The 18,066-nt window shown below is 45.0% G+C and overlaps 1 protein-coding gene across 1 annotated transcript in view; it reads left to right on the forward strand.

Moving 5' to 3' along the window:
• The first annotated feature begins 11,756 nt into the window (after window positions 1-11,756).
• Fez1 (fasciculation and elongation protein zeta 1) overlaps window positions 11,757-18,066 on the forward strand; it is a 47,470-nt gene continuing 41,160 nt past the window's right edge. Inside the window, exon 1 of the mRNA XM_048340956.1 lies at window positions 11,757-11,870. The gene's annotated coding sequence lies outside the window, so the exon portion shown is untranslated. The remainder of the gene's footprint in view (window positions 11,871-18,066) is intronic.

Consider the following 18,066-nt stretch of genomic DNA (forward strand, 5'->3'; position numbering starts at 1 on the left):
AGATTTTGGAACTGTGACTTTTTTCTTATTTTTTATTTTTACATTGAAATTATTTATATTTTAATAAAACAAACTTTGGGAGGTAGGGGAAGAAAAGCCACAGTACAGACTAAGGTAGTCTATGGAATACCACAGAATATCAGATGGTGAAAGGCAGGTTCTATAACAAGATCATCAGCTGAGGACAAAATGCATGCTTGCATTTTGTCAGTTTCCTGGCGAGATAAAGAGCCCAGATGTATTAGTTATTTACATATTAACATGATCCTTACAATGTGGTGTCTATTTGGACCCCACACTAGGCAAAACAATGTACTTGAACGAGTGCCAGGCGCCTCTTTCTCTAGGTTTAGGGAAAAGATGACTTATGCAGAGACAGCAAGATTTGATCCAAGGTCCAGCCTGGAGATTTGAGAGCTCGACTAGATTCCCTCTCCAACAGCCTCTGTCCCTCCTGTCTTTGTTTATGTGTTTTCTTTACCCTAGGAGCAATAATGGTCTCCCTTCTCCTTGGGTAGATGGGGGCTGCCTATGGGAATGCACAGCCCTTCCCAGTAACCATGGGAACCTTATTGGCATGGCAACTGCAGGCAGCCCTGAGAAAGGCAGCCAGGGGGGTGGAGGGGAGGAGAGCAGTGGGAAGTACTGTAGTCCTGGGGAAGAGAGGTGATGTCGTTTTTCATCCTGCTGAGAGAAAGAAGAGGAGGAAAGGCAGCCAGCTGGACCTTGAGCTCTTCGACTGGCACAAGCCAGAAGTCCTGCAAGACTTGAAATCTCAGGGCGATAACCCGATCTGGGCACAGAGACCTAAAGCTGTCAAGGTTTTTGGGTTTTCACTTTTGTTTGTTTGTGTTTTTGATCCAGCTACACCAGGAAAGGTCTGGGGGAGGGGGGGGGCTAAAAGATAACGATCTCACAACGAAGGAGCAAATTCTGGCACTAAGTTTGAATTCCAGGCAAAACACCACTCTGAGCTTTTGGGGAAGCTCTGGGAACCAGAACATGGCAAAGTGCTGGAGTCATGATAAGATACTATCTTTTCATAACTTTTCTTTTGTCATGCTGAGATGAAATATACCCTCAGTGTATTTCATACTTCTGTTGACAAATAAAAGGCACCTTTTTATAAAAGATGTCTAGCAATGAGGACATTACCAATTAACATTTCCAAATAAAAGGTATCTTCTATTAGAGATGCCTAGCAATGAGGAAATTCCCCATTAAAATTTGCAGAGCTTAGAGCAAGAAATAAATCTTTGCAATAAGTTCAAGAGTGGCTGAGGCTGGCTGGGAATGTGGCTTAGTGGTAGAGTGCACGCATGCATGAAGCCCTGGGTTCGATTCCTCAGTACCACATAAACAGGAAAGGCTAGAAGTAGCGCTGTGGTTCAAAGGGTAGAGTGCTAGTCTTGAGCAAAAAGAGCCCAGGCACTGTGCCCAGGCCCTGAGTTCAAGTCCCAGGACTGGAAAAAAAAACAACAGCTAATGATATACAAATAACAAAAATATAATGGGACCAAAAACCCATCAGCATAATATAAACAGTACACTGTAAACATTTAAGCCATAGTAGATAAGAAAGAAATCTTACTTGAACATACACAGAGCCTTCAATCTTCTGCAAAGAAATGTCCTGATTGATAGAAGGTTGACCCAGATTGCACAAAAGCACCTTAGGGAACTCTATCCAGAAAAGAGATTGATCTGGGGGCATCAGATTAGAATTCTCCATTCTTTCCTACAAAAGCCTTAATCACTATCCCTTTTACTATAAACAGTGAGATAAAACATTTTTTAAGGGGCTGGGGATATAGACTAGTGGCAAGAGTGCCTGCCTCGGATACACGAGGCCCTAGGTTCGATTCCCCAGCACCACATATACAGAAAACGGCCAGAAGCGGCGCTGTGGCTCAAGTGGCAGAGTGCTAGCCTTGAGCGGGAAGAAGCCAGGGACAGTGCTCAGGCCCTGAGTCCAAGGCCCAGGACTGGCCAAAAAAAAAAACAAAAAAAACATTTTTTAAAAACAGTGGTATTAGGTGAAGTTCTTTTCATAGTAAGTGTACAGTGAGTCATTCTCTTTAATTTGGAGGTGTCTTTTGAAAGGCTTCATTTAAGTAGTTATATAGTAACACCTTTTTGTTTTCATTTGTATTCTTGTTTATTTCTACTACCAGTGCTGGGCTTGTACTTAGGGCCTGATTCTCTCTTGCTCAGCTTTTTCTGTTCACAAATGCTGCTTTGTCTTGAGCCACTCCTCCAACCTGATCTTTTGCTGATACGTTGGAGAGAAAAGCCTCACAAAGGCTTGAGGTCCTCAGCCACGGTCCTGACCATGTGGGTTGTGTACTGTGGCACTGGAGGCTACAAGCCCAAGTATCTCCATCTTATGAAGAAACTGGAAGATGAGTTCCCCAGGCGCCTGGACATCTGTGGCGAGGGCACACCACACCACAGGTCACATTGGCTTCTTCCAGGTCATGGTAGCCGGGAAGTTGGTTACCTCCAAGAAGAGAGGAGATGGCTACGTGGACACTGAGGTGAAGTTTCTGAGGCTGGTGGCAGCCATCAAAGCTGCCTTGGCCCAGGCCCCTCTGCCCTGCCCCTCCCTGCACGCTTGATGACAGGAAGGACTGAAATGTCCACAGACCCCTGGTCCTTCCTCGATGTTCTTGCAGCCTCCGGGTGGGGCCAGAGATGGATGTTCCTGGGCTTTGCCACTGCGTGGGAGAGTGAGGACTCCTGGTCACCTTTGCCTGCAGCCCCTCTTCTGACCCCCCAGTCCCATTTCCCCCATCACCCTCTTCTCCCCTTCTTCCACCCCCCACCCCACCCCCATTTTGTCTGATGGGAAGCCTGTGGCTCCTTCTCCATCTGCTACCATAAGCAACAGGGCAAGCGTTCAATAAAAAGGCTCACAGACTTTTTTTTCCTGGTCTAGCTTTAAACTGTGGTCTGAAGAGCTCAGCTTTTTGAGCAGCTAGGATTATAGGTGTGAGCCACTCCTACCTGGCCTGCATTGATATTTTTTAAATGGCACTCCTTTGGGGGGAGGAGGGAGGGAGGCAGGATTTGACCTTGAGCTGTACTGGCCTTGAACTTGAAAGTCCCTGCTTCATCCTCTCAAATGCTGAGATGGCAGATTTGTGCCCTCAAACCAGGCCAAAATATCATCATACGATCATACATCATACCTTTTAGAGTGGGGGGGTGATGAAGTTTGAACTCAGGACCAGGTAAGCAAGGATTGTACCACTCAAGCCACAGCTCCAGCTAAATTCACACCTTCAAACTGTAAAATCCAGTGGCTTTTAGTATAGTCCTCATGGTTGTATAGATATTTTTACCATCTATCACTCTCTAATTTTAGTACTCTTACATTATCCTCCAAAAAAAACTCTAAGGAATACACATACATTAGCAGTCACTTGCCTTAGCTCTTGGCAACCACTAATCTACTTTCTGCATCTATAGGTTGGCCTATTCTGGACATTTATTTTTTATTATTATTTATTTTTTATTTTTTTGCCAGTCCTGGGCCATGGACTCAGGGCCTGAGCACTGTCCCTGGCTTCTTTTTTTGCTCAAGACTAGCACTCTGCCACTTGAGCCATAGTGCCACTTCTGGCCATTTTTTCTATATATGTGGTGCTGGGGAATCGAACCCAGGGCTTCATGTGTACGAGGCAAGCACTCTTGCCACTAGGCCATATTCCCAGCCCTATTCTGGACATTTGTATATGTAAATAGAATCATATATGTCTTTCTGTGTCTGGCTTCTTTCACTTGGTATGTTTTCAAGGCTCATCTATGTCCTAGCATGTGTCAGTTCTTCATTCTGTTTATGAATAAATAGTCTATTTCACAATTTGTTTATCCATATGTCCCTCAAGGCCCTTTCCACCTTTTTTTTTCTGGCCTGGGGCTTTTGAACTCAGGGCCTAGGCACTGTCCCTGAGGTGTTTTTTGTTGTTGTTGTTTTGCCAGTCCTAGGGCATGGACTCAGGGCCTGAGCACTGTCCCTGACTTCTTTTTGCTCAAGGCTAACACTGCCACTTGAGCCACAGCATCACTTCTGGCCGTTTTCTATTTATGTGGTGCTGGGGGATCGAACTCAGGGCTTCATGCGTGCTATGCAAGCACTCTACCACTAAGCCACATTTCCAGCCCTCCACTTTTTTTTCTTCTATACTGGTACTAGGGCTTGAACTCAGGGCCTGGGTGCTGTCCTTTAGTTTTTTTCACTCAAGGCTAGCACTCTATGGCTAGCATCACCTAAGCTACATCTCTCCAGCATTTTCTTGGTTAATTGGAAGAGAAGAATCATTTGTGTTTGTCTGCCAGTGCTAGCTTCAATCCTCCATCTTGCTCTTTGTTTCTTAGCCTCCTGGGTAGCTAGGATTATAGGCATGAACCACCAGTGCCTTGTCACCTTGTTTTTACTTTTTAATATCCTAAATAAAGTTGTTATTAACATTTAAGTACAGATTTTTGTGTGCATATACTGATCAGGTCTTATTTATAACATAATAAGCCCTATGGTTTATATGATAGGATCTGGTAAACCTGGGAAATAGAAGGATTTTAAATTTCCTACTTACCATACCTTCCTGTATTCCCACAACTCTTCTTCTTTCTCCTCAGAATAGTCTGGTCAGTATCATGTAATATCCAGGTATGGTAGTGTAAAATGCTGTTCCCATTAAACAAAATCTTATCCTTTCGTGTGTGTGTGTGTGTGTGTGTGTGTGTGTGTGTGTGTGTGTGTGTGTGTACCAGAGATTGAACCCAAGGTCTCTAGCATCCTAGGCAAATGCTCTGCCACTTGAACCACACTCCCAGCCCTTTTATTTTTATTTGTTGGGATAGAATCCCACTAATTTTATCCAGGCTGGCACTGAACTCAGATTCTCCTTCCTGTACCTCCTTAGAAACTAGGATTACAAGCATATACCAACCACTCCTGGCTTTAAATTTTTCTTAAAGTTTACAAGCCCTGGTGGCTCACTCCTGTAGTCCTAGGAGGTTGCCATCTGAGGACTGTAGTTTAAAACCAGTTTGGGCAGGAAAGTCCATGAGACTCTTATCTCCAATTAATTACCAGAAAAACAAGTTGCATTTTAGCTCAAAGTGGTAGAGACTAGCCTTGAGCAAAAAGAGCTCAGGAGTAGCACCCAGATCTGGAGTTCAAGCCCCATGACTGACCAAAAAAAAAAAAAAAGATATTGGAGTGTGGAAGGAAGAAAGGAAGAGGATAGACAATGCCTCATACACGCAAATAAACTACTTTGACCATATTCATGTTTATTCACTCTCTTCCTACCCCCTTCCCCTGCACTGATACCAACTTTCCCAACAGAACCTACCAATGAACACATTTTTAACCTGAAAAGAATCTGGATTTATTTGAATATGCAGATTTTGAACAATCCTGGATTGCCAAGCTTTTCAATGCTTCTAGTTTCTTATTCATCCCATGCCCGGCTGTTTTCTGTGTTTCTAAGACAGCAGTCAGTACTCCGTCTCACCAACTTTTCTCACACCCAGACAGTTGATCAATAGCCAAGAGGGAGGATTTTTTTCCTCTTATAATTCTCCAAAAACCAGTTGCCAGCATCATGCCATGTCATGAAATTGGTAGGATATCAAGTGATATTAAGTGAATGATCTAAGAAAATATTATTGAATGATACTTGTAAGGCATAGCAAGGCAGGCTTTATTCAGAACCATTATAATAAGTGGACCATTGCAGTGAGATTTTTGTAGTGGGGGAAAGAAGTTGAGATCAACTCCAAATACAGCATTACACTATTTAGAATTTCTAGCTGATGAGCATGGTAGAGATAGTGGGTGGGAAACCATTGAGAAGAAACATTAGGAATAAGGGGATTCTGAATAAACTCACCTAAAGGAGGATTTGTGGCATGTGTGTTTACACACATGCATATGTATGTGTGTGTGTGTGTGTGTGTGTGTGTGTGTGTGTGTGTGCCAATATTGGAGCTTAAACTTAAGGCCTGAGCACTGTAGTTTAGCATCTTTTTGCTCAAGGCTAGTGCTCTACCATGTGAGTCAATACCTCTACTTCTGGCTTCTTGGAGGTTAATTGAGAGACAAGAGTCTCATAGACTTCTCTGTCTGGGATGGCCTTTAAACCTCAACCCTCAGATCTCAGCCTCCTGAGTAGCTAGGATTATAGGCATGAGCTATGGATCTCAAAGTCCCAACAGGATTCTTGCTGAAGACAAGTCAAGGTGCTCTGATACCAACTGAGGCATAGTAGGGATAAGAACCTTGATTAGTTATCATAGTTGATCAGATATTAAGGATTGAGGGGGTTGTCAATAAACTGACTTAACAGGATTCTTGCTAAGAGTGGATTTTACAAGGAAGTGCACAATAGGGGTAAGAAAAGGTTTAGGAACCTTACATATCACCCACACAGTACACCTCTTTTAGAATGTTTGGAATTGAGTATTATGGACTTCTCACCTTGTAGAATGTGGTATCCTGAAGAAGTTGGCCCATTCAAATCTTGGCTCACGTGACTTTCTGAGTAACTGAAATTGGGACTTTGGTAAGTCACAAGGATGAAAATGGTGTCACATTTCAGAACTGAAGCCTCAGATGGGACAGCCTGGCCTAAAGCAGCATGTGCAAAGCATGCTGGGCTCTGAGAGTTTGTTGGTTTTGAAGTGACAGTTATTTAGCTTGACTGGTTCAGTGAAATGACAGTGTTCTTTAGCATTATCCTTTCCTCAAGTTGTTTTCTGAATTACCACATTTTCTAGTTCCTGGGGATGCTAAAGATAGCACACATAGAGATTTGAGGTTGAGGGGAGTGGGAGTTTATGTAATGAAGTCCCTATGTGAACTGGAGGTCTTGAGAAGGACCCAAATGCAACCTGAAAGTGAGATGGCAGAGCTGAATCACCTGCTAAGCATCCCTCCTCCCATGGCACTGTTGTCTGGTCTTCCTATGGATAATAAGAGATGACAATCACAGCCTAACTGGTCCCTTATTCACACAGGGCATAGACTAATAAATCATTCCCTGGACACAAGAATGGGAGGTTGATTTCTCTCTTGTTTGATCAGTCTAGATCCAAAAACTTCCCACACAATAGAAAACTCATTTTCCATTTCCAGTTAAAAATGAATGGTTCTCCTTTCTTTCTTCTCTCCTTTCTTCCCTTCTTCTCTCCTTTTTCTCCTTTCCTTCCTCCTTCCCTCTTTTCCTACCTTCATCCTTCCCTCTCTCCTCTTTCCTTCCTTCCTCTCTCTCTATCTCCCACCTCCCTTTCTTCTTCCTAATTTGTGGTTCTCCTTTATTCCTTCCCTCCCTTCTTCCTTCCTACCCTTTCTCCCTTTCTCCTTTCCTCTTCCCTCTTTCTTCCTTCCTTCCCTCCCTTCCTTCCTTCCTCCTTTTGATTCTTTTTCTTTCTTGAAATATCCAATTGTCTTCCTGTATAGGAATGATTTTATTGCCTTTGCACTTCTGGGGATTTTCACTTCATTAGGGGATCTCATTCTTTTACTTCATTTGCCAACTAGTTCATGTATTTCATTTTTTAATCAGGAAACAACATGGGTATTCTGGTATTTGTTCTCAATTTTTATATTATTACCTATTCTTATTGAAGGTTAAATGGTCTTGTTGCTAGTATGTGTGCTTTGTGAAAGGGAGAAATTACCTGCTGGCTAGGAGGCTATAAATAGATTCTGAATCTTGGGGAATATTCCATTTCCCTTGTGATAGCAAATCAGGGAATTTAATCAACATGGGAGATTAAGAATGGCAATGAATATAGACTCAAATTAGATGTTAGAATCAAAACCAGAGATGGAAAAATCAAATAGTCTGACAATGTTAGCAAGTATGAGCTCATTTTTATTTTCTTGGCTGTGATTCATGTAGGCTTTCAACAAAGACTTCCAGAAGGTCATGGAAAACTAGCTTCCTCAAAAAGAATCCTTCCAAGGAAAGTAAAATATAATGTTGACCATATATATGCTGTGATCATTGAATCTCTCATCTTAAAAATCCATTTCCAGCCTGATGCTGGTATCTCACACCTGTAATTCTAGTTATGCAGGAAGCTGAGATCTAAGGATGGCTGTTTGAAGACAGCCTGGACAGAAAAGTCCCTGAGAGTCTTATCTCCAATTAAGCACCAAAAAAGCCAGAAGTGGAGTTGTGGCTGAAGTCATAGAATACTAGCCTTGAGCAAAAAGGTCAAGAACAGCAATCAACCCCTGATTAAATCCCCAGGACCCTCCTCAAAATTTCCAGCTTTGAAAGCCATTTTTTGGAGGTAATGAGACAGATGTGTAAGTAATATAAGGCAGCATTGTCTAGGAGGGACATTGATCATCAGGTTGGTGGTTAGACATTTTCTCTATATTCTCATTTGACTCTTTTAGAGTAAATCAAGATTCATTGAAATCAACTTCTAGAATTATGTGTGACTCCAGGATCTATTATTTACTCTTGTTCCTATGCCCAGCCTCTTCCTTCCTTCCCTCCCTCCCTTCCTCACTCCCTCCTTCTCTCCTTCTCCTTTCTTTCTTCTCTTTATTGCTTTGTTGTCAGCCTCAGCTTTTCTTAACAGTATCTTGGCTTATTATTAGGTAGTAACTGGATATTAAGCACTCTGTTAAGGGATTTAACCTTCACAAAAACCCTAACAAATAGAAAATATTTGCGAGATTAAGAAACATAGCTAACTACCTGCAGAGTCAAGGTTTAAACCTGGTCATTCAGAGCCACCGTCTAACTTTCCTTTTGTTATGTCTTGTATCATTCACTTAAGACTTCTTTGAATGCCTACTATCTTCTGTTTCAATATTTCAACCATTGTTTCAGATAACTAGCTTCTCTGTAGAAGATACATTCTTTCTTTCCTCCTTCTCTCTCTCTCTCTTTTTGGCCGGTCCTGGGGCTTGGACTCAGGGCCTGAGCACTGTCCCTGGCTTCTTTTTGCTCAAGGCTAGCACTCTGCCACTTGAGCCACAGCACCACTTCTGGCCGTTTTCTGTGGTGCTGGGGAATCGAACCCAGGGCCTCATGTGTACGAGGCAAGCTCTGTTGCCACTAGGCCATATCCCCAGCCCTCCTCCTTCTCTTTACTCTTCCCTCCCTCTTTCCTTTTATTCTTTTTATTTTCAGTACTAGCATCTGAACTCAAGACTTTGTGTTTGCTAGGCAGGTGCTCTATCATTTGATATCATTTGCTCTATCATTTGACTCCTTTCCTTCCATTCATTCTTGTAGAGGTCTCTGGGACTGCAGGTGCATTTAACATGTGTACACTTTTCCTTAGGATATATTCTCTCTTAACCAAGACTATAGTATTTAAGCCTATTAGAATAAAAGCACTGGGTCTTTTTAGTTATAATTTGTTTTATTTATTTTGAGGCTGAACTTGTTCTAAACAGTTTTGCATGCATTGCATTATTTAAGCTATATAATTCTTTGTGGTATATCTATCTATCTATCTATCTATCTATCTATCTATCTACCCATTGTATGTACAAGGGAATATGCCCAGAGAGAGTGACCTGCACAAGGTCACCAGAACACTAGGCTCTGAATGGGAGTTTTCTCACAGACCAAGTTATTTATCATTTGCAATAAGTCCTCACAATCCTCTCTCAAGATGGACTCTCAAGATCTCTGAAGACCCAGAGGAGAAATCATCTCTTGTCCTTGTTCGCGTCTGCTAAGGAAGAGAATTAGCATAAACACTAGTACATGTAAGCACTTTACATATATTAATTCCCTGACTATCACAGCCCCAGAATCGGCTGATTATCCTCATACTGCAGATGAGGAAATGAGGAAAGGATAACTTACAAGGTAACAAAACCAGGTATGATGGCAGAATAGTAGACTTACAATCTTTTGACCACCTACTGGTCTTCCTTTCTGACAAGAAGCAATCCTCTGGTTAATACCATCAAAAGGACAAAATGGTGAAGTCTTCCTCATAGTTCAATATTTCCTTGCTTCTTCACATCCTCTTAAGGATTTTTGATATGGTCTCAGAAAGAGTGCCTAGATGAGCAAGGAGAGGCCATCTTCTTCCCCTTTCAGTTCAGCTGAGAGGTACTCTGCCATCAGACAAAATTGGAGTACTCCAGATTCTTTCTTTATGCCTTCTTTTCCCTTTATTGGGAGGGGGCAGTACTGAGGTTTGAACTCAGGACAGGGCTTTAGTGTGTGTGTGTGTGTGTGCGCGCACACACCAGGACTGGGGCTTGAATTTAGGGCCTGATACTGTAGTTAAGCTTTTTCACGCCATGTTGGTGCTTGACCACTTGAACCACAACTCCACTTCCAGCTTTTTGGTAGTTAATTGGAGATAAGAGTCTTGTGGACTTGCCTTCTCCAGGCTGGCTTCAAACTGCAATCCTCAGATTTCAGCCTCCTGATGTGAGCCACTGGCATTCCATTTAGGTCCTTCCTTCCTTCCTTCCTTCCTTCCTTCCTTCCTTCCTTCCTTCCTTCCTTCCTTCCTTCCTTCCTTCTTTCCTTAGTCTTTTTTTTTTTTAACCAATCCTGGGGCTTGAACTCAGGGCCTGAGCACTGCCCTGGCTTCTTTTTGCTAAAAAAAAAAAAAAAAAAAGTTAGCACTCTGCCACTTGAGCTACACCACCACTTCCTGCTTTTTCTGTACATGTGGTTCTGAGGAATCGAACCCAGGTCTTTATGTATATGAGGCAAACACTTTACCACTAGACCATATTCCCAGCCAGGTCAGGCACTCTTAACACTCTTAATGAACCTCCCCAGCGCTTTTTTTTTTCTTTCTTGAATTAATTTTCAGGCAGGGTCTCAGGTGTTTTACTAGGGCTCACCCTGGGATCATAGAAATCCTACCTATGCCTCTCTAGGGATTATGGGAATGAGCCACCATGCCCAGCCTTGTGCCTTGTTTTCCTGTATTCTGTCTTCATTGTCCGCATTATTAGGATTATTAGAACTATTAGACGTCAATGGGCAGCATGTATAAACACAGACTTAGGCACAGTACACCAATGAAAGACCTGAACTTGCACAAAGGCCCCCGGGGAGCCTTTTCCCGTACTACCTGAAGTCCCCCGGGCCTGAAACTTTCACTCAGATGCCTCAGCTTCATCCAGCTCTCATCCTGCAGGTTGGGGTAGAAAACAAGCCTCGCTGTCCCCCTCACCTCTGTCTCGAAGTCTGAAGCCTTTTGGGGGTGGGAGATGGCCTTGCCCATCCAACCCCAGTAGAATGGAAAGGGGGGAGTCCAGAAAATACCAGAAGCTCTTTTGAATGTGTCTGCGGGGCATCTGGGCAAAACCGCCTACCCACGCAAGCCATCTGCTTACATCTTGTGGGGAACCTCAAGTGTCAGGCCCTGGGAGTGAGATATCCACATTGGTAGTCGCCGCACGCGCACACGCGCCCATCTCGGGCCTCCTGAATATTCATGAGTTGGAGCAGAAGGGCCGGTGTCCAAAGAGGGGTGGGGGAAGAAACAACCATCCATGAATATGAATGCGGGCCGGCGCACGTGCTGCCTCCCCGGGAAGGCGATGACGTCCAGGCCCCACGCGCGTGGCCGCGGAGGGGGTGCGCGAGCGCGGGCGCGTCCCCGGGAGCCCGGGCGCGAGCGCGGGGAGGGCGGCGGGGTGGAGGCGGAGAGCGGAGCCGCGGAGCCGCGGAGCAGCGGAGCCGGGCGCCGCGGGAGCCGCGGAGGGGAGGGGAGCGCTCGCTGCTCGCCGCCCGCCGCTCGCTGGCTCGCTGGCCGCCGCGCTCCCGTCCCCCGCTCGCCCGGGCCCCGTGGATGGGGGTGTCCGGCTGAACCCCGAGATCCGCCTCCCTCCGCCAGGACCCGCACAGGTGCTGTCGCCTCTTCGCGCCGCTCGGGGGACGGTCGGGCCGGGGTGGGTGACGGAGGCCCCGTGGATCTCCGACAGGACAGTTTTGGGGGTGCCGTAGCACCTTCCCCCCTCCCCACCCCATCGCCCGGGTGCCCGTCGTCTTCCTGCCCTTCTCTTTATGGGGGGCCGGGGAGATGTCAGACCTCACCTCCAGCCAGGCCTGGCGATCGTGCATGTGTGAGTGTGCACGGGTGTGCGTGAGTGTGCATCTGTACACGTGTGAGTGTGTGTGTGCGCGTGAAGGGAGGTGGCGGGGCCCGGGGGCGGGGGAGAGCCTGGGGATGCTCCCCCAGTGGAGCCGTGCGGGACCCCGACCTCCCTCCAGGACCGTTATCTGGTCGGGCTCCGAGAACCCGGCCCGGAATCATGGCTGTGCGGAGGATCGGGACCCCGCGGCGGGCCGGGCCCCTCCCCAGGGCGTGGAGCCTCGCCCGAACCGGGCCCGGTGCCTTCCGCCGGGGTCGGAACCGCTGGCCGCGGCTGCCGTCTCTCCGCTACGGGGCAGGGCGGAGAAAGGACGAGAGTGGCCGTGTAGTGGTGGTGGTGTGTGGATGTGTGTGAGCGTGTGTGTAAGTGTGCACACTCGGAACCGGTTGTCCACCGGGCCCAGGGCTCCGGAGATTGCCAGCTTGATTGACCCTCGCTGCTTCCCTCTTGCGGTTCCCTGCCTCCTCGCCGCTGGACACACGCTTGTCCTCCAGTGTCCCCCTCTTATTTGTCCCAAAGGGGCTGCGGGAGTGGCGTGGGGCCTGCCTGGGATTAGCAAGGCTTCCTTGGAAGCGCCAGCTATTGTGCTGCTTGGAGGAACCCTTTCTTCACCCCAGCCGAAGGGGGAGAGGAAGAGAAGGGGGTGCATATGAGATGGAGGTGAATGCAAGAGCAGGAGTGGAAAGGAGGGGGGGTGGGGAGGGACTCAGAATCACAAAGGGGTGGCGGATTCAGAAATGACAATGAAATACTATTTCGTCCCAGACGGGAAAGCTGCTGCAAACGCCTGGGTTTTTGCTGAAGGTGGATGAGTGGAGGACAGGCTGAATATGGAAGCGGAGGAGGAGCAGGTCATAATTGACCCTGGAGCAAATAGTAGGGAGACCCAAGGAGATGCAATGGGGCTTGCATGGTGGTGCAGAGGCCCAGCAAGTGGGGGGGGGCAGGGTGACATTCCCACAGCTTCCATCCGGGATTCACTGGGCTCTGATCAGCAAAGCAGGGACCACTAATGTTTACTGCAGTCCCAGGCTGCAGATCCTGCATCATTTGTGCAGCAGGGAGAGGCTTATGTGTTTCCTACTGGGTCTCTGTTAAGCCCTTTTCTTTTCCAAACCACACCATCTATTGGGAGCCCAAGTGAATGGAATAAATTATAGGACAGTCACACTATAGTCCTGCACTTGGTTCCACCATAAAGAGGAAAAGAAAGCATGGGGCTTTGGGGCTCACTCCTGTGATCCTAGCTGTCCAAGAGGTGGAGATGTGAGGATCATGGTTCAAAGCTAGCCCATGCGGGAAAGACTGATAATCCTATCTCCAAAAAGTAGGAAGTGGAGCTGTAGCTAAAGTGGGCAGAGCATCAGCCTTGAGCGAAGACAAGGCCCCGAGTTCAAGCTTCACTACTAGCACCAAAAAAGCTTTCCACGATTCCTTCTTTCTGCCATTTCTTCAACTTATTTATTTAAAGTGTGGACAGAGTAGCTCTTGTATTGACATTGGCATTTGGGGTGGGGTGCATGAGCTTGGGGATAGAATCTAGGGCCTCACACATTTAATGCATCACTTACCCTAAGTGTGTGTGTGTGTGTGTGTGTGTGTGTGTGTGTGTGTGTGTTGGAGCTTGAATTTAGGGTTTAGTCACCATCCCTTAGTTTTTTTACTCAAGGCTAGTGCTGTACCACTTGAACCACAGCTCCACTTGCAGGTTTTTGGTGGTTAATTGGAGATAGGAATTGCAGACTTTTCTGCCCAGTCTGGATTTGAACATGGATCTTTAGATCTCAGCCTCCTGAGTAGCTAAGATTACAGTCATGAGCCACCTAGTGCAGGCTTTTGCCTTAACTTTTAAGGGGAGAAGGCTCTGAGAGGAGCTAGGATAAGGACAGTAGCAAGCTTGCCAGGATGGAAAAGTAGAAAATTATTTTCAGTATTTTTGTTGTGAAATGATCACACCCTAGGAAATGAAGGCACTCAGGAAAAAGGAGAGCAAAAGAATGGGGGCTAATGAGACCTAATTAAAAAAATATCATGGGGTAAAGGAGGAATTATGTGATATTATTTCAAGACATGTGCCAATCCTAACTAAAGACCCCATCTTGAGGCTGTGATTGGGCCAATTAGAATGCCGGAAAGTCCTTTCTCTGCCACAGTCTTTCTACAAATGAAGTTGAGTACCCTGTAATTTCAGACTCCCAATTTGGCAATTTGGGTTTTTAGTTTTGACTTCATGTCTATCTGATCCTTTATACAGTGCTTCTTGATTCCTGAGGAGTGAGTGAACAAAAACCAATCAGCATATATTATGGGTTGTTTTGAATAACCATATGTCTGGACTGTAGCTTGATATTGACTTCTTCTTTTTAGATGAATCTGTTTTCTCTAGAGCCTTCCTGAACTTTCAGCATCTTTTCCTTTTGATGCAGTAAAAACTCAACTTCAGTCCTAGATTCTGACTGAATTGGTCCTTGTTGCTGGTTAGTGGGGTAGACTGTGCGGTTTCAAATCAGCATCCTTGCTAGTGATGCCTTCCCATTCCAGCTCCCAGTGATCCAGGAACCTTAGCCAAATGAATTGAAAAAGGCTTTAGAAAAAACAAAACAAAGGGGCTGGGAATATGGTCTAGTGGCAAGAGTGCTTGCCTCCTATACATGAAGCCCTGGGTTCGATTCCTCAGCACGACATATATAGAAAATGGCCAGAAGTGGCGCGGTGGGTCAAGTGGCAGAGTGCTAGCCTTGAGCAAAAAAGAAGCCAGGGACAGTGCTCAGGCCCTGAGTCCAAGGCCCAGGACTGGCAAAAACAAAAACAAAAAAAACACAAACAAACAAACAAAAAAGATGTCGACCTTTTTTGGGTAATAGTTCTTTCATTTGATAAGCATTTGAAAGTATCACACATGGACTGTTATGGCAGAGATAATTTTTCTTTTGCTTGAAACATGCTCATACCATACATCTATGTAAGTTATTCTGATTTTTTTTTAGCCTCATTGGATTTATCAAACACTTTCTGAATTTTTTTTTTTTTCTTGCTGATCCTGGGGCTTGAACTCTGGGCCTGGGCACTGCCCTTCACCTCTTTTTGCTCAAGGCTAGCACTCTACCACATGAACCACAATGTCACTTCTGGCTTTTTCTGTGAATAATTGGACATAAGAGCCTCATGAACTTTCCTGTTCAGACTGGCTTTGAACTGTGATCTTCAGATCTCAGCCTCCTGAGTAACTAGGATTACAGGCACGAGCCACTAAAGATGTCATTGGGTTCACAAAATGACCTTCAAGGTAAGCACTATTTGAAACCCCATTTTATAAATGAGAAAGTTGAAGAACAAGGAAGCAGATAATTTGTCCACAGCCTTTCAGCTAGGAGTGATAGAACCAAGACTGGAACCCTGACCCTGGGCCCTTAGCTAGCTCAGTACTGCCTCAATGAACAAATCCCTTGGCTACCTTTCCCTACTCTCAGTTGCCCCTTAAGAGCTCTTCTTCCTTGCATTCCTTCATTTTCTCTTTCCCTACTTCCTTCCCTTCTTCCTCCCCTTTCTTCCTTTCCTTTCCTTTTCATCTTTTTTTTTTTTTTTTTTTGGCCAGTCCTGGGCCTTGGACTCAGGGCCTGCGCACTGTCCCTGGCTTCTTCCCGCTCAAGGCTAGCACTCTGCCACTTGAGCCACAGCGCCGCTTCTGGCCGTTTTCTGTATATGTGGTGCTGGGGAATTGAACCTAGGGCCTCGTGTATCCGAGGCAGGCACTCTTGCCACTAGGCTATATCCCCAGCCCTCATCTTTTATTTTCTTGAGATGGGGTCTTACTATGTATCAAAGGCAGACTTTAAACTCTCTATCCTCCCAAAAATAGCTCACTTTTTTGGTGCTGATGTCCTTCTCTAAAATGAATTTCTCCTCTACTTCCTTCTTCTCCTTTTTTCTCTTCCTCCTCCTCTTCCTCTTCTTCCTTTTCTTCCTTGTTTCCCTTTTCCTCTTCTCTCCTCTTTTCCTCCTCTTCTTCTTCTCCTTCTCATCTTCCTCGGTGCTCTTGTCCTCTTCCTCTTCATTTTCGTTTCCTCTTCCTTTTGTGCTATGAATTCCTTTGGTAGTATGAGAAGACCTAGGATATTTATTCTCTGAATAATGTTTTAAAACCTATTAAAATACTTAGGTTTACAAAGGAAACTAATTTCATTGAAATATAGATATAAGGGGGTGCACTGGGCACTGGTTGCTCATATCTGTAATCCTAGCTACTCAGGAGGCTGAGATCTGAGGACAGAGGTTTAAAGCCAGCCCAGGCAGGAAAGTCCATGAGACTCTTATCTCCAATTAACCACCAGAAAACTGGAAGTGGTGCTGTGGCTCAAGTGGTAGAGCACTTGCCTTGAGCTGAAGAGCTCAGGGACAGCACCCAGGCCCAGAGTTCAAGTCCCACTACCAACCAAAAAAAAGATTGTTATTACCTTTTTTTTTTTTTTAACTAGTCTTGGGGCTTGAACTCAGGGCTTGAGCACTGTCCCTAGCTTCCTTTTGCTCAAAGCTAGCACTCTACCACTTGAGCCATAGAGTCATTTCTGGTCTTTTCTGTTTATGTGGTGTTGAGGAATTGAACCCAGGGCTTCATGCCTACTAGGCAAGCACTCTACCGCTAAGCCACATTCCCTGCCCCTTGTGCATTGCTTTTAAGCTGTGTTGAACAAAGGAGTGGTGACTAGCCATGTGTGCCTGTTGGATACTTGAAAGGAGACTAATTTGAAGATAGACTGTATATGTAAATTACACACTGGATTTCCAATGTAAATTATCTCATTAATATTTTAATATGAATTACATTGACATATTAATACTTTATACTGGATTAAATAAGTATATAATGAAAATATATCTTATCATTGAAATTATTAAATGAACTTGAATTGAAATGATTAAAATGAGCTTCCCAGAGTTTAAGCTCTATATGTAACAAAGAAGCTCTTCATATAACAAATGAGGAAATACCCAGAATACCAGCAATAACAGGACCGATGGCTTCTTCTCCTTCTCCTTTTTTTGTGGGGAGGACTGATTTTTCTAAGATATGGGTCTGCCTTCATATCTGTTTGTATATCAAGATTCTATCATATTGTTTTTGCAAACTGTAAATGCTCAAAATGTGTGTTGCGTGCATGTGTGTGTGTGCGTGTGTGTGTGTATTTTTTGTGCTACTACAATAGCTTGGACTTAGGACTTGTACTCTGTCTTTCTTGCTCACAGCTGTTGTTTTTACCACTGGAGCCACACCTCCAATCTATCATTTTGCTGGTTAATTGGAGATAAAGTCTAGTAAGCTTTTCTGCCCAGAATGGCTTTGATAATTATGATTCTCCAGATCTCAGCCTCCTGAGTAACTAGGATTACAGACAAGTGTGATATGAGTCATCAGTGCTCAACTATTTGTTGATGCAAGGGTAAATTACTTTCTCATAGCTTAACCCAAGTATGAATTGTCCCACTTTCCATACTCAATATGCCCTGTGGCTTGCTTAGGGTTTCAGTTTTGTGAAGGAGTGGGCTCTGGTAGGGCAAACCCTATAGCTCTTGCTGTCTGTTTGGCTTTTCTCAGCTTGTGGTTCCAACTTAAGCGCGTAACTAGATCCACGATCCTACAGATTGGGAGAGAAAAGTTGGGTTGCCTTTTTCTGTGTTACAAGGAAGGAGGCTGAGCACGTGTAGAAGAGTGTGACAGACATTATTGCTTAAGGGAAACTGTAAGTGGAGGCAGAAGGGAATTTTTCAATGAACACACATTGATTGATTGCTGGCCACAGGGAAGTTGGCATGCTTGAAACCATGGAGGACATCCAGAGGCTGCTAATGTCCTTGAGGAATTAAAATTATAATTGAGAAGGAACCTGGATATAGGCACAGATGGATAAACCATTATTGAAGGTGGTATATGAAGAGAGATGGATGATGTG

Source organism: Perognathus longimembris, chromosome 3, assembly GCF_023159225.1.
Source record: "Perognathus longimembris pacificus isolate PPM17 chromosome 3, ASM2315922v1, whole genome shotgun sequence".
Classification (NCBI taxonomy): Eukaryota; Metazoa; Chordata; class Mammalia; order Rodentia; family Heteromyidae; genus Perognathus; species Perognathus longimembris.